This window comes from Periplaneta americana, chromosome 10 (genome assembly GCF_040183065.1).
Source record: "Periplaneta americana isolate PAMFEO1 chromosome 10, P.americana_PAMFEO1_priV1, whole genome shotgun sequence".
Taxonomy (NCBI): Eukaryota; Metazoa; Arthropoda; class Insecta; order Blattodea; family Blattidae; genus Periplaneta; species Periplaneta americana.
Genome location: NC_091126.1, coordinates 146,989,961 through 147,002,753, shown reverse-complemented (window position 1 = coordinate 147,002,753; position 12,793 = coordinate 146,989,961). Strand labels below are relative to the sequence as shown.

The following is a 12,793-nucleotide window of genomic DNA, read 5'->3' as shown; positions in this document are numbered from 1 at the left end:
ATATTACAGACAGCTTTTAGTTGATGATCACACAGATATAAACACAATTTAATTTTGAATTCCTATTAATTGGATGTTTGAATTATATCTGCATATAGCCGATTACCGGTACAGTTGATGATTGAAAGTGTTTCATGGCAGTGAAAATATATTTGGATATGAAGGTGGGTTGGTTTGGTTAGGGAAGAGAAAACTGAGAAAGATTTACCCTTAAACACAGGCCAATTGCCTGTGAAACATGCGAGATTTCTTCCAAGCTCGTAGTAATCTATTGCTAATTCTTTGAACTGTGTGATTCCTAGTACCTATAAGAAATGCTACATTGCACAATATTCGTTAGTTATTTGTTTGTAGTTTATACCATTAAATGTAAACCGTTGCCGAACTCCATTACTTGCCTGTGAGACGAGATGTCTGTGAATATGAAAGCTTTTAATTCAGCGATGCTGTGTTTGTTTCTATGAGACTATGCCTGTTCATTTTTTATAAAGTGGACATTGAAGATATCTTTTTAGATTTACATTCGCACCTCGTTCTCTCAAGATACTAGCTATCTGTGAGCAACGACCATAACAAGGGGGAGCAAAGAGAGTTATTATGATCATTGGCAAATAGTATATTCTGTCGATGCTGCTGCCCACTACAGGCAAGTTGAAAAAGGCCTCAAATCAGATAATTTCAAAATAACCGGCTTACAAGTTACGAAAATGAAGATATTTCTTGATTTTTTTTAAATCTGCCCGGACCTCAGACAAAGGCCTAAAAAGGAGGACATGTCCAGACAAAAGAGGATGTCTGGTCACCCTACCCATTAATGATAATAATTTAATAGGTGATTGTTGTTAATATTCAACATGTCTTACATATTCATCACAAATTTGTATTGTATTTGAAACTAATTTATCTGGGGAATATGTAAATTGAGAAATGTTATTAAAATGCTTTATATGAAGTAATGTTAATTTGAGCACACACATGTACATTTCATTTATGAGTTAACAATTTCTCCTTCAGGTTTCACTGTCTTGCTGAGTTTAATTAAGATACGAAGTGCAGAAAATTGCAACCAACAAATTTCTAGAGGTGGTACATTTTATCCAAATATGATACAGCTTAGTTATGGCACTATAGACTTTATGACAGATGGATCAGATGTGGTGAACTTAATGTATACTCACCAATCACTTGATCATACAACACTTTTTTTTCTTTTCCTTCTGAGGCTCAATGAAGGATCTTGTCTGTTCTATTCCAGTTGAATCTGAGGATGATCATTTTGTTTGAAAGCCAAAAATCTTTCTTCGTGTAAGAAAATAATGATGTGCCATTTTTAGTTATGCATTAGTACATGTGAACATTGGAAATTTGCTCCAGTTTCTGCTGCTTTCTTTAATAAGAAATGTAAGAATTTGTTAAATATTTTAATTTAGGTATTACCTTGAGATTGTAGTTTACACATTTGTGCCATTTCTGCAAACAGGATATTCAATTTGGTTTTTGCATGTAATGCAACCTGAGGTAATGTGATTGATACTATTGAGAATGTTATAAAATTTGGGTTATGTGCATGTCAACTGGACTGTCTATCCCAGTGGTTCTCAACCTTTGACAGACCGTGGCCCAGTAAATTCGTTTTCTCTTAGACCAGGGCCTGGTCCCAACAAATTTACTCGTAAATAACTTTCCAATTTTTTTAAAGCGTATACATTTAACTAACCTACTTACTTATGGCTTTTAAGGAACTCGAAGATTCATTGCTGCCCTCACATAAGCCCACCATCGGTCCCTATCCTGTGCAAGATTAATCCAGTCTCTACCATCATATCCCACCTCCCTCAAATCCATTTTAATATTATCCTTCCATCTACGTCTCGGCCTCCCCAAAGATCTTTTTCCCTCCGGGCTCCCAACTAACACACTATATGCATTTCTGGATTCTCCCATACATGCTACATGCCCTGCCCATCTCAAACGTCTGATTTAATGTTCCAAATTATGTCAGGTGAAGAATACAATGCGTGCAGTTCTGCATTGTGTAACTTTCTCCATTCTCCTGTAACTTCATCCCTCTTAGCCCCAAATATTTTCCTAAGCACCTTATTCTCGAATACCCTTAAACTCTGTTCCTCTCTCAAAGTGACAGTCCAAGTTTCACAACAATACATAACCAGTAATATAACTGTTTTTTAAATTCTAACTTTGAGCTTTTTTGAGAGCAGCCTGGATGACAAAATTTCTCATCCAAATAATAACAGGCATTTGCCATATTTATTCTGCATTTAATTTCCTCCCGAGTGCCATTTATATTTGTTACTGTTGCTCCAAGATATTTGAATTTTTCCACCTCTTCGAAGGATAAATTTTCAATTTTTATATTTCCATTTCGTACAATATTCTGGCCACGAGACATAATCGTATACTTTGTCTTTTCGGGATTTACTTCCAAACCTATTTCTTTACTTGCTTCAAGTAAAATTCCCGTGTGTTCTGTAATAGTTTGTGGGTTTTCTCCTAACATATTCACGTCATCTGCATAGACAAGCAGCTGATGTAACCCTTTCAGTTCAACACCCTCTCTGTTATCCTGGACTTTTCTAATGGCATACTCTAGACTAGAGCAAAGTTAAAAAGTAAAGGTGATAGTGCATCACCTTGCTTTAGCCTGGAGTGAATTGGAAAAGTATCTGACACAAACTGACCTATATGGACTTTGCTGTACGTTTCACTGAGACACATTTTAATTAATCAAACTGGTTTCTTGGGAATACCAAATTCAATAGGAATATCATATAAAACTTCTGTCTTAACTACGGGACACCCAGCGAGCTTCCGAATGGGAAAGATGATTTTGATAAATGAAGCCCATTTTATCGCACAATTATTTTAACAATCTTGTATTTGAAGCACTATTTTTTAAATAAGTAATCATTGTAATAGATTGAGACAAGACAGAATTAAACTCAGGTGTCAGTTTTGTTGGACCTCGCTCTTCAATGAAACTATACTATAAAACTTCGAAAATTTCATTGCTGGTAGTGTAAGTACGTAGGTAATTCAGAAACGTTTAAGATTCTTCCTTTATGTCACTTTGATCACAGTCAATATATGGTACATTTGTAAGTAAATGCTGTTCTTCAGGATGTCTGTAGATTCGTCTAATTGTAATGAAAAAAATTTCTGAGCTTTAATTTTTTCAGTGAGTTGCGTTTTTGTATTTTTTTTTGCCATATCAAGTATTTATCGTGAAATAATAATATAATATGTACTTACGTCTACAAACATTACTTTTTAAACTCTTCAAGTATCGCTATCCCTTTCTGACGAAGTATTTTGCATACTAGTTAGCATAAAAAAGTCTATTAATGTCGCTGTATGTTAATTGAATATTTTAACGAGATTCAATATATTTTGTCTTATTATATTCATAATTGATTAAATGGCGATCTTACTCGTGTTAATTATGTAAGCATGTGCGGCTTACAGCTGTTTCGGTGCTACTTGACACCATCCTCAGAGCCTACTAGATCTCGGCGCTATCTCAACTTTGCTGCCTGTTGTGTGGGTGCGTTCGTGTGATGAAGAGTTGTATCAAATAGTGTGTGTGTGTTCTGAAATTGATCTATGTGTTGAGAATTTGATTAGGGTGTGTTTTAGTGTTAATCAAATTCTCAACACACAGATCAATTTCAGAACACACACACTATTTGACACAACTCTTCATCACATGAACGCACCCACACAACAGGCAGCGAAGTTGAGATAGCGCCGAGATCTAGTAGGCTCTGAGGATGGTGTCAAGTAGCACCAAAACAGCTGTAAGCCGCACATGCTTACATAATTAATACGAGTAAGATCGCCATTTAATCAATTATTTATATTCAAGTGTTAAAAGTAGTGTACGAAAGATTCAACATGTATTATATTCAGTAATTGCATAGGCTTTTTCCCACGAATGGTTGAAGCCTATTGCCGTTGATGTCTATTCTTATTTGTGTCGTCCTCATTGCAAACACTTTCCCGAGTAGGATACACATGAAATGTTATTTCAACTGAAGTTCACTGCGTATGTCGCCACTTTCCCCTTCACTGCTCTGAAAGCTTCTCCTGCCCCTTCACACGTCGAGCAAGCTTACTCCGAATCCTAAATGCTCCGAGCTGATGATCCTGGTTTAGAGTACAGTTAAAAGGGAGGAAGGAAGGACAAGTCTGCAAAGGCCATACCAAAATCAGATGAAGACACCTTTCCAACTCCATGAATGGGCAAAGCTTGAACTTTCCAAGACCACAGACTTTATATAAATGTTACGCAAGAAGAGTATATAGAAAATGAACCACAGCTGGCAATACTATTCAGTAAGATTATGGGAATTCCAGGAACTCAAAAAGCTCCATGTTTTCATTCCCTCAAGATGTGGAACAAAAAAGTTGTTTTTCTTTGTCCCCTTATCAACTAGTTATCCCTCATGGAGATATGTTAGACTTTGGTTATATAATTTCTATATGCAATTAGTAGGTGATGGCAGAGCTGTTTTAGGGAGAAATGGAGGTGAAAATGAAGTGAAAGTTACATTTATTCACCCATCAGGACCTTCTCATTGTTTTAACTAACTCTCAACACTTGATGTACTCTGGATACTTCTACTGATGTAATTTGCAAAGTGAGTTCCTACATGCGAACTTGTTTGGCTTATGTTCTACCTGAAGATAAATAGAAGAATATTACTAAGGTCATGAATGACTTTCTGCACCAAACAGAAGACCGATGGACCTGAGTTAGCATTATCAAAAGATAAATTGGTTATGCTGACTTTTTTCTTACATGTGCAACTTTTACTCACTGCATTACCTGATCTCATTATGATTCCAAAGTGAAACTTCGCGAGGTGTAAGATGATAGTATGGAGCAGTTTTCTGATTTATTTTAGATATTAAAAAAAAATATATTGTTTTCTTAGAAATTTTAATTTTTAAATTTCGTTTTAAGAAAAATTTTTGTATTGTATCCCCTGACATATTACACATCAAATTGAAGCTCATCGAAAACACTTCAAAATGAGATTTTGCCAAGACTGTGTTCATCTGGTTCCAGAGAAAATAATAATTAACTACTTCAGCGCGCAGCATAATTAATAATTAGTAACTTTTGAACGGAAGACAAAAAAAATCTTTCATACCTATGTAAGTACACTTGATATAACAAGTTTCATCAAAATCTGAGGGGTCAAGGGAGACTTTAATTGGAAACTGTGTTGATTTGACATAGAATGACTCTTCAGTAGGTTCTCCCGCATTGTAAAATTTTCAAATTTTCTTTGATGACTGGTGTAATGAAATAAATATAAGCCTTTAGGATGGAGAGTGCTTCATTGATCAACATTTTATGACCTCTTAAACATCATATTCATATCCACAAATGTCGAAATACATTTCCATATTTATGAAATATGCCTAATGTAATAGCCCTCTGTATGTGTTTACTGATTTGCTATCCAATGTATATAGGCTCACCATGTGTCCTAATTTAACCAATACTGTCTCAGTTTAAAATTTTAGTTTTGCTTTTGTTGTCATTTTGTTATTTTTTGTCTGACAAAATACAAAATATATTATTTAAATTTATCTTGACTGTTGTTCGCATATCCTACACATAATTCACTGACAGGTTGAAAGGGCAAAGAATACACTACTCGGTGAACAGAATTTGATTCTGTTTGGTTGGGAGTAACATATGCTAGTAAAAGCCGTAATTAGTTTGATATAATCTTTGGTGCCTTGTACTGTTTTAACATTTGGGCATGCACGATCATAAGACTAATTTCTTAGCATCCAATTTCATTTCCTGCATAGCTGTGTAAAGTTTACAGCTGTCTGAAGAGATAAATCTGGTTTTTAAAATAATTTTAATTTGTAAAGTTTTATTTGTATATTTTCCCCTCTGTACTTTGGATAATTTTAACTCTGGTTTGAAATTAAATATGCAGTAAGAATAGGATTAAATTTTATGTTAATTAAAAATTTGTTTTATCCATTCCCCAGATATTTTGCATCCATTGATTTAAAAACAAATAAATCCGTGATGTGACAGCACTTAGAGGGCCAAGAATCATCAGCCAACTACTGGTTTCACATCCACATGCCTCAACAGTAGTGAATAACCATCCATCCTGTACGGGGTTAACATATGGATAACACGAAGGCTCCCCAAACATTATAACTGGCTTTAGAATCTGGATTTGGTATTCACTGTAACTCTCATGTTTCGTCATGATGCTGCATGAGCACCAATCCCATACACTTGGGCGAAGATTCATGAGAAACTTTCTTCCCTCTAGATGACTCGAACCAGCACTTATTCTGTATTGCTAGTCTAAAGGCATGATACTTTGAATCACGTGGCTATGGTGTGAAATATACATCCATGCATTGATTACACTACAGAATAAAAGTGTTTTCCACATGCCTCAGCAGATATGAATGTTCATCCAACCTGTACAGAATTAACATATGGATAACACAAAGACCCCCAAACATTATAGCTGGCTTTAGAAACTGGATTTGGCTATTCACTGTAGCTCTCCTGTTTCGTCATGATGCTGCATGGGCACCAGTCCCATAAACTTCGGCGAAAATTCATGAGAAACTTCCTTCCCTTTAGAGAACTCGAACCAGCAATCATTCTGTATTGCTAGGCTAAAGGCATGATACTTTGAACCACATGGCTATGATGTGGGACATACATCCATCCATTGATGACACTACAGAATAAAAGTGTTTTGGTTTGAAATATAAAAAGATGAAGATATTTTCCTTGGATACTGTGAAGGCATATAGAAGACATAAATGTAGAATGAGGTTATGTGGTCAGCATGTTGCTCAAATCCTCTCTTACACTTGGTAAAGACCTGCTATTCAAATTTTACAGGATCCTGAGTCGATTCCAGAGCCATTCTTGAAGTTTTGGCAAAGAGAAAAATTCCAGTATCACTAGAGATTGAACCTGGAACCTTCCAGTCTGTAGCCAGTTGCTCTGCTGACTGAAGTTCATTTGAGATATAAGTCTATATTCTTTGCGTCAAATATTGCTCTCATTGACTGCAAGGACAATCAAGAAATTTAAAAGAACAATGGAGATACCCTTATCAGAAAAAAAAAACATGGTACTCTTGTGCACTAGCAGTGGCCATGTTTGTTAGTACCAGTCAGGTGGCATTTCCATCAGACCATATAAAGTGGTGAGTGAAGAAGCTTTTGTTGATCACAAACTGGAGTGTTTGAAAATAAATTAGAAATGCAAATTAATAGAAGTGACAGTGATAGCTTTCGACAGGTAATTGAGTACCATGTTTATTCATTATAGTAGTTCATTCTTTATGTAATTTTCTCCTTCGTGGTTATCATGACTGTTGTATTTGTCTTTTTGAAGGTTTCCTAAAGACCTGACGCATAATCATGGGTGAAAGCTGTAAAGAGAAACACTTGGACACCTAAGGATAATAGTTTCATTTGCACTGAACATTTTACCACTGATCAAGAGAATCACATATTAATGAGGCCCAAGATTACGAGAGAATGCTGTGTCAAATGATTTTCCTGCTTATCCTACTTATTTGCAGCCATCAGCTCCAAAGGTAATTAATTATAATAATTTTCATGTATGCCTGCATTTAACATTTTTGCCACCCCAGGCCATTAAAAGAAATGCTGTCCTCTCAACGTAAATAATGATCTACGAAAATTTATTCGAAACAAAAACAACACAAAAAAAAGAATAATGAATGTAAAAATGAAATTAATAAAAAAAAAAAAAAAAAGAGGAAATGATGCTTAGCAGTAAAATTAAATATAGCTTTAAATATCAATAATTATGTAGTACAGTATCTTCAGTGATCACCATCCTCAACTTTTTGCTACATCTGAAATCACCCAAATTTTTGTTTCGCCCCTTGACTAGTGAAACAGTTTCTCTTTACTTCGTTTATTGCTGAGAAAGCTTGACCATCACTAATTTTACTTCTTTCATTTACACATGTACCACTGTCATTATACAGTATTCATTATATGGACACTGATTGTTATTGTCATTAAAGCCACTTTCACTGTTGTAATTAGTTGTAATAGAAGTCGTATCACACAACACTGAAGATGTACTTGCATTGGTTTCTGAAATTATGCTCCTGTTTCATTTTTAGCAATTTGGCTTTCCTGTTCCTTTTCTAATTTTAAGTTTTGACTGTGTCTATATTCAGTCCCAAATAATTGTAATGTTGGAAACTGTTGGAAGTTCAAGAAGTTAAACAACAATGGAACTGTTTTGAAATCCCTGCAAAGAATATATCAAACATGAAAGATGAAAAATATTGAACATAAATTCGTAAATTTGAAGTCGAATAATTGCTCTTAAAATTTTCTAACCAACCACCATGCTGGTCTAGTGGCTAGAGTATTGGACTTATAATCCTGTAGAACTTGATTCGATCCCTGGAATATGCTCGCTTTATAACTTGTGTTGGACAAGTCCTTGGACTAAGCGGGATGAAGTTACAGGAGAATGGAGAAAGTTACACAATGCAGAACTGACATAATTAGGAACATTAAATCCAGACGTTTGAGATGGGCAGGGCATGTAGCATGTATGAGCGAATCCAGAAATGTATATGGAGTGTTAGTTGGGAGGCCTGAGGGGAAAAAGACTTTTGGGGAGGCCGAGACGTAGATGGGAGGATATTAAATGGATTTGAGGGAGATGGGATATGATGATAGAGATTGGATTAATCTTGCTAAGGATAGGGACCGATGGCGGGCTTATGTGAGAGTGGCAATGAACCTCTGGGTTTCTTAAAAGCCATAAGTAAGGAAGTAAATGAGTAAGTAAGTAAGTAAAGATGAAATAGTAAAAAGTTAAACTTATTGACTCTTACAAACCTTGAAGGTAACACTTTTTGAGTGTTGATTCAGCAGGGATATTTCAGTTGGTGTATTTTTTCTAGAAAATTAAAAAAAAAGACTATTATTCAAGGACAGCCAAGGCAAATTGACAGCAACCATAACATCAAATAAATCTTTATAAAATTCATTTCTTTTTTACCCAGAGCCTGGAAGCACGTTAGGGGTAAGGTCCTGACTCTTTCTTAATTATTTTGTTGCTGTGTTGGGCTGCCCTTTATGCTGTTGGAGTTAGAAATTTTTTTTACATGTCGTCTGCAGCAGAAAAACTAACTTGACTAAATCAACACTGTAGCAAATCAAGTGAATTATAAATTGCTAAGAAAATACCCAAGTTCCCATTAACAAAATTAATTTCTGAAAGTAAAAAGAAAAAAATCGAATGAAGTGATATTGTCAAGTTATTAGATGACTGAAACTTACCTGTGTGTTACATATTGCATAGAACATGATTTTCGCATCAGTAGAAAATATTTTTCTTCAGAAAGCCATTTCTTCAATAAATCTTTTCTACTACTACTTTCTTTCAGCATCTCAGTGGTTAAATTTGTAAGCAAATCGATCAAACATTGGTTCTTTGCTAGGTTGTGTAGTAAAACTTGTGGAATTGAAAATTTACACACCACGCGACTTCATTCTCGCAGGTGTTTAAATACATTCACTTCAGTTTGTATAGAATCAGAGCACACTAGCTGAATTGTTGTCGCAGCAATTTCATGATCTCAACAATACGTGAATCTTTTGTCACAGGTGTCTAAATACATTCATTTCTGGTTATGTGAAATCAGAGTAAAAGTCTCAATGACATCTAGGCGATGTGTATTTTTGCCCTGGCTCCTGAAACATTACACATTTTGTTTTGTTTCCTGTTTCCACATTACACTACACAAAGACACTCCCACAGGAAACGAAACAAAAGGCGCCAAGACCAGCAACAACCAGTTCTGATGATGGCCAATAGCAGGCCAAAACATGTTAACAAGGTAACATGAAATTTAACACTTGAAAGACACATAATATGTTTTCCAAAAAGAAAGTATATTGTTACCTCCAAGCATTCCGAAGATTCCTTAGCTGAACAGAACAGACTTTGTAATCTTCACATAAGTTAGGCTTTCTAATGAAGTCTTACCTTTCCAAAGGATGTAATTGTAAGTCACCAACATACTTCAAACCATGCAGGGAACACTTCTCACAGTAATCCGTAAATGTCTTTTTCCAGTTAATTGTGTTGCACCCTGAAATCTTTTGTTTATCTGTTGTTCCTGTGTTGTATGTCTCTTGGGGTTCCTCTGTTATGGGTCTTCTCAATTTGCTGTTGATGTACTCTGGAAGAAATATTTTAATCTGTGGTGGTAGATAGATGCAATTTTATTTCTCAGTAGTATACTAAGTAAATAGTGAACATATTCTGATGCTGTAAAAAATAAGACTTGAAGATTATCAGGGAAATATTTTCATCATCACAGACCAACAAAATAGTTGTTTTTGGTGTGCTGTCTACATGTCTGTCTGTTCATCCATTTGTCTACCTGTGTACAGCATATTTCTTCTCAAGTATGGGATAGGATTTCTTCATATTTATTTTTTAAATAAAGGTCAGTTCAAGAGGGGGTGATGCATGTGAAAAATAATAATTTTTACTAAAAGTACGGGTGTTTTATTTGAAAAATTAAAATAATATGAACTGATAAGTTAGTCTGTGCGTTTGTTAAAATTTTCATGTCAGAGGGGTCAGTCCATGATAACTGAAGAGTCCACTGCAAGAATGATGGATGTCATTTGGAATACATTTTGCAGGAGAAGCAATTGAAAGTTTGAAATACTTAGCGCTCAAAGCTTAACTGTGATTTTCCGATCATTACTGGACAGTGACTATCGGTGTTAATGTCATATAACTCTCTATGTACATTCTATATGTCTTAACCTATGCATTGACAGTCTTGGTTCATTTTCGACAAGAAAGTGACATCCATCATTCTTGCAGTGAACTCTTCAGCTGTCATACAAAGTGACATTTTCATTTAAATGTTAACAAAAAAAAAAAAAACCAAAGAAGTTTAGTGAGTGCAATATTTCATTTTTTTATTACTTAATATTATTAATCCTTAGAGAACAGAAACACACAAGAACATTCGCAATTTTGTTATATAATAAAAAATAAATTAAAAAACCATTGGTAATGTTCATTACAAATTCAAACAAAGATATAACAGACTACAGAAAACATGGGAAACTCTCCTCTGCTTCATAATTTTAGACAGTGTACTTAAAACATGTAGGACTATTATACTATACAAATTATTGCTGAATGCAAAAAAATTGTAGAAAATTATGTGTAAATAACTTGCATTACTTTGTCAATCTATGTACTACCATAATCTAATACATACAGTCATGAAGCTTAATACATAGGGAATATGCATCCATAGATAGTTGCTAACCACTAGGATCGCTACTGTCGCCTCATCACAGACAATGCAAAATAGTACCGACACGGTCTATTGTTCCTAGTACTCTCATGACCTCAAGCTTCGTGACTATATATACTACACTGTGGTACTACTACATACCTAATCATCTACTTCAATCTGAGCTTTTTCGTGTTGTTTTTCTATCTTTCTTGAACTTTGCTTCTGTAGTACTGTATCCAACAGTTTCATCATTACATATTTCTAGGTGATGTATAAATTTTTGCAATGTTGGGAAAAAAATTTACAATTCTGTGGTAATACACATTCGCTTCTCTGGAGAAAATCTTGATTTGTGAAACTTTTGATGATGGATCCACAGCATGAATGAAGTCTTACGATGAATTTATAGTTGATAATGTATTTGTCAATATTTTCATGTCAGCTCAGGAATTAATTATATAGGTACATAATTATACCACTAATCAAGAACTTTTCAAAGAAAAATTATTGTTATTATAGTGGTTTATAGTGAATTATCAGCATTTTCCTGTGCCCAAAATCTACACTCTTTTCATCTTTCTTCAACCTTCTCCATGTTCCCATTCCCATTCTTGTAACATTTTTCATACATTGCTTTCTTGACTTCCTTCATTCATGTATTTCGAGGTCTACCTCTTCCACTTCTTCCATAGTGAATCCTTTCTAATACTCACTTTGACAACCTCTGATCTCCCATGTTTCACGTGTCCATACCAGTGTGATTTTCTGTATTGTACATAATCCAGAATTTAATTTTCCATTTTCATTTTTCATCTAATCTCCACAGTATTCTTCTTTCATGTCTAGAATGTCTGACTGAACATCTAAAAAAAGTAAATTTCCATTGATAATAATTTTGTCTGTAAATTTTGACCGTAAATTTTGATTCAATTTCCAAGTTTCCGCTCCTAATGTCACTGTACTTCGAGCAATTGGCTTACATATTTGAATTTTGGTGTTTTAAAATATATTTTTGTCCCATAATATCCCTTTTAATGTCGCTATTGCTAATATTCCTTCATTTAGCCTATGTTTAATATCATCTTGACTAACTGTTTTTTATTAATTTTGACACTTAAATATTCAAATCTATTAAATCCTTTAATGAAACCTTTTCCATCTTGGAAAAACTAAATCTCTACAATTTTCGCAATATTCCATATAAAATATTTTCTCTAAATTTATTTTTAATCCTCATTTGCTATATTCTTCTGTAAATTTTCTAATCATATATTCTGCTCTGTCTCTTCACATTCTTGTGCTATTACTGCTTGCTATACACTTTCTTCTTCAATAGGTAATACTTCCATGAACTATTGATTTGCAAAGAAAGGAACTCGGTCAAACCTTACCCTATATCTCTAACATCAAGTTGATCACTCGCACCATTTTAGAAC

General features: G+C 34.5%; 1 long non-coding RNA gene across 1 annotated transcript in view; it reads left to right on the top strand.

Annotated features, from left to right (window-relative positions):
• The window catches only part of LOC138708080 (uncharacterized), a 63,027-nt gene extending 56,113 nt beyond the window's left edge, over positions 1-6,914 (top strand). Inside the window, exon 3 of the long non-coding RNA XR_011334567.1 lies at positions 6,037-6,914. This is a non-coding gene — a long non-coding RNA (uncharacterized lncRNA). The remainder of the gene's footprint in view (positions 1-6,036) is intronic.
• The last annotated feature ends 5,879 nt before the right edge of the window (positions 6,915-12,793 follow it).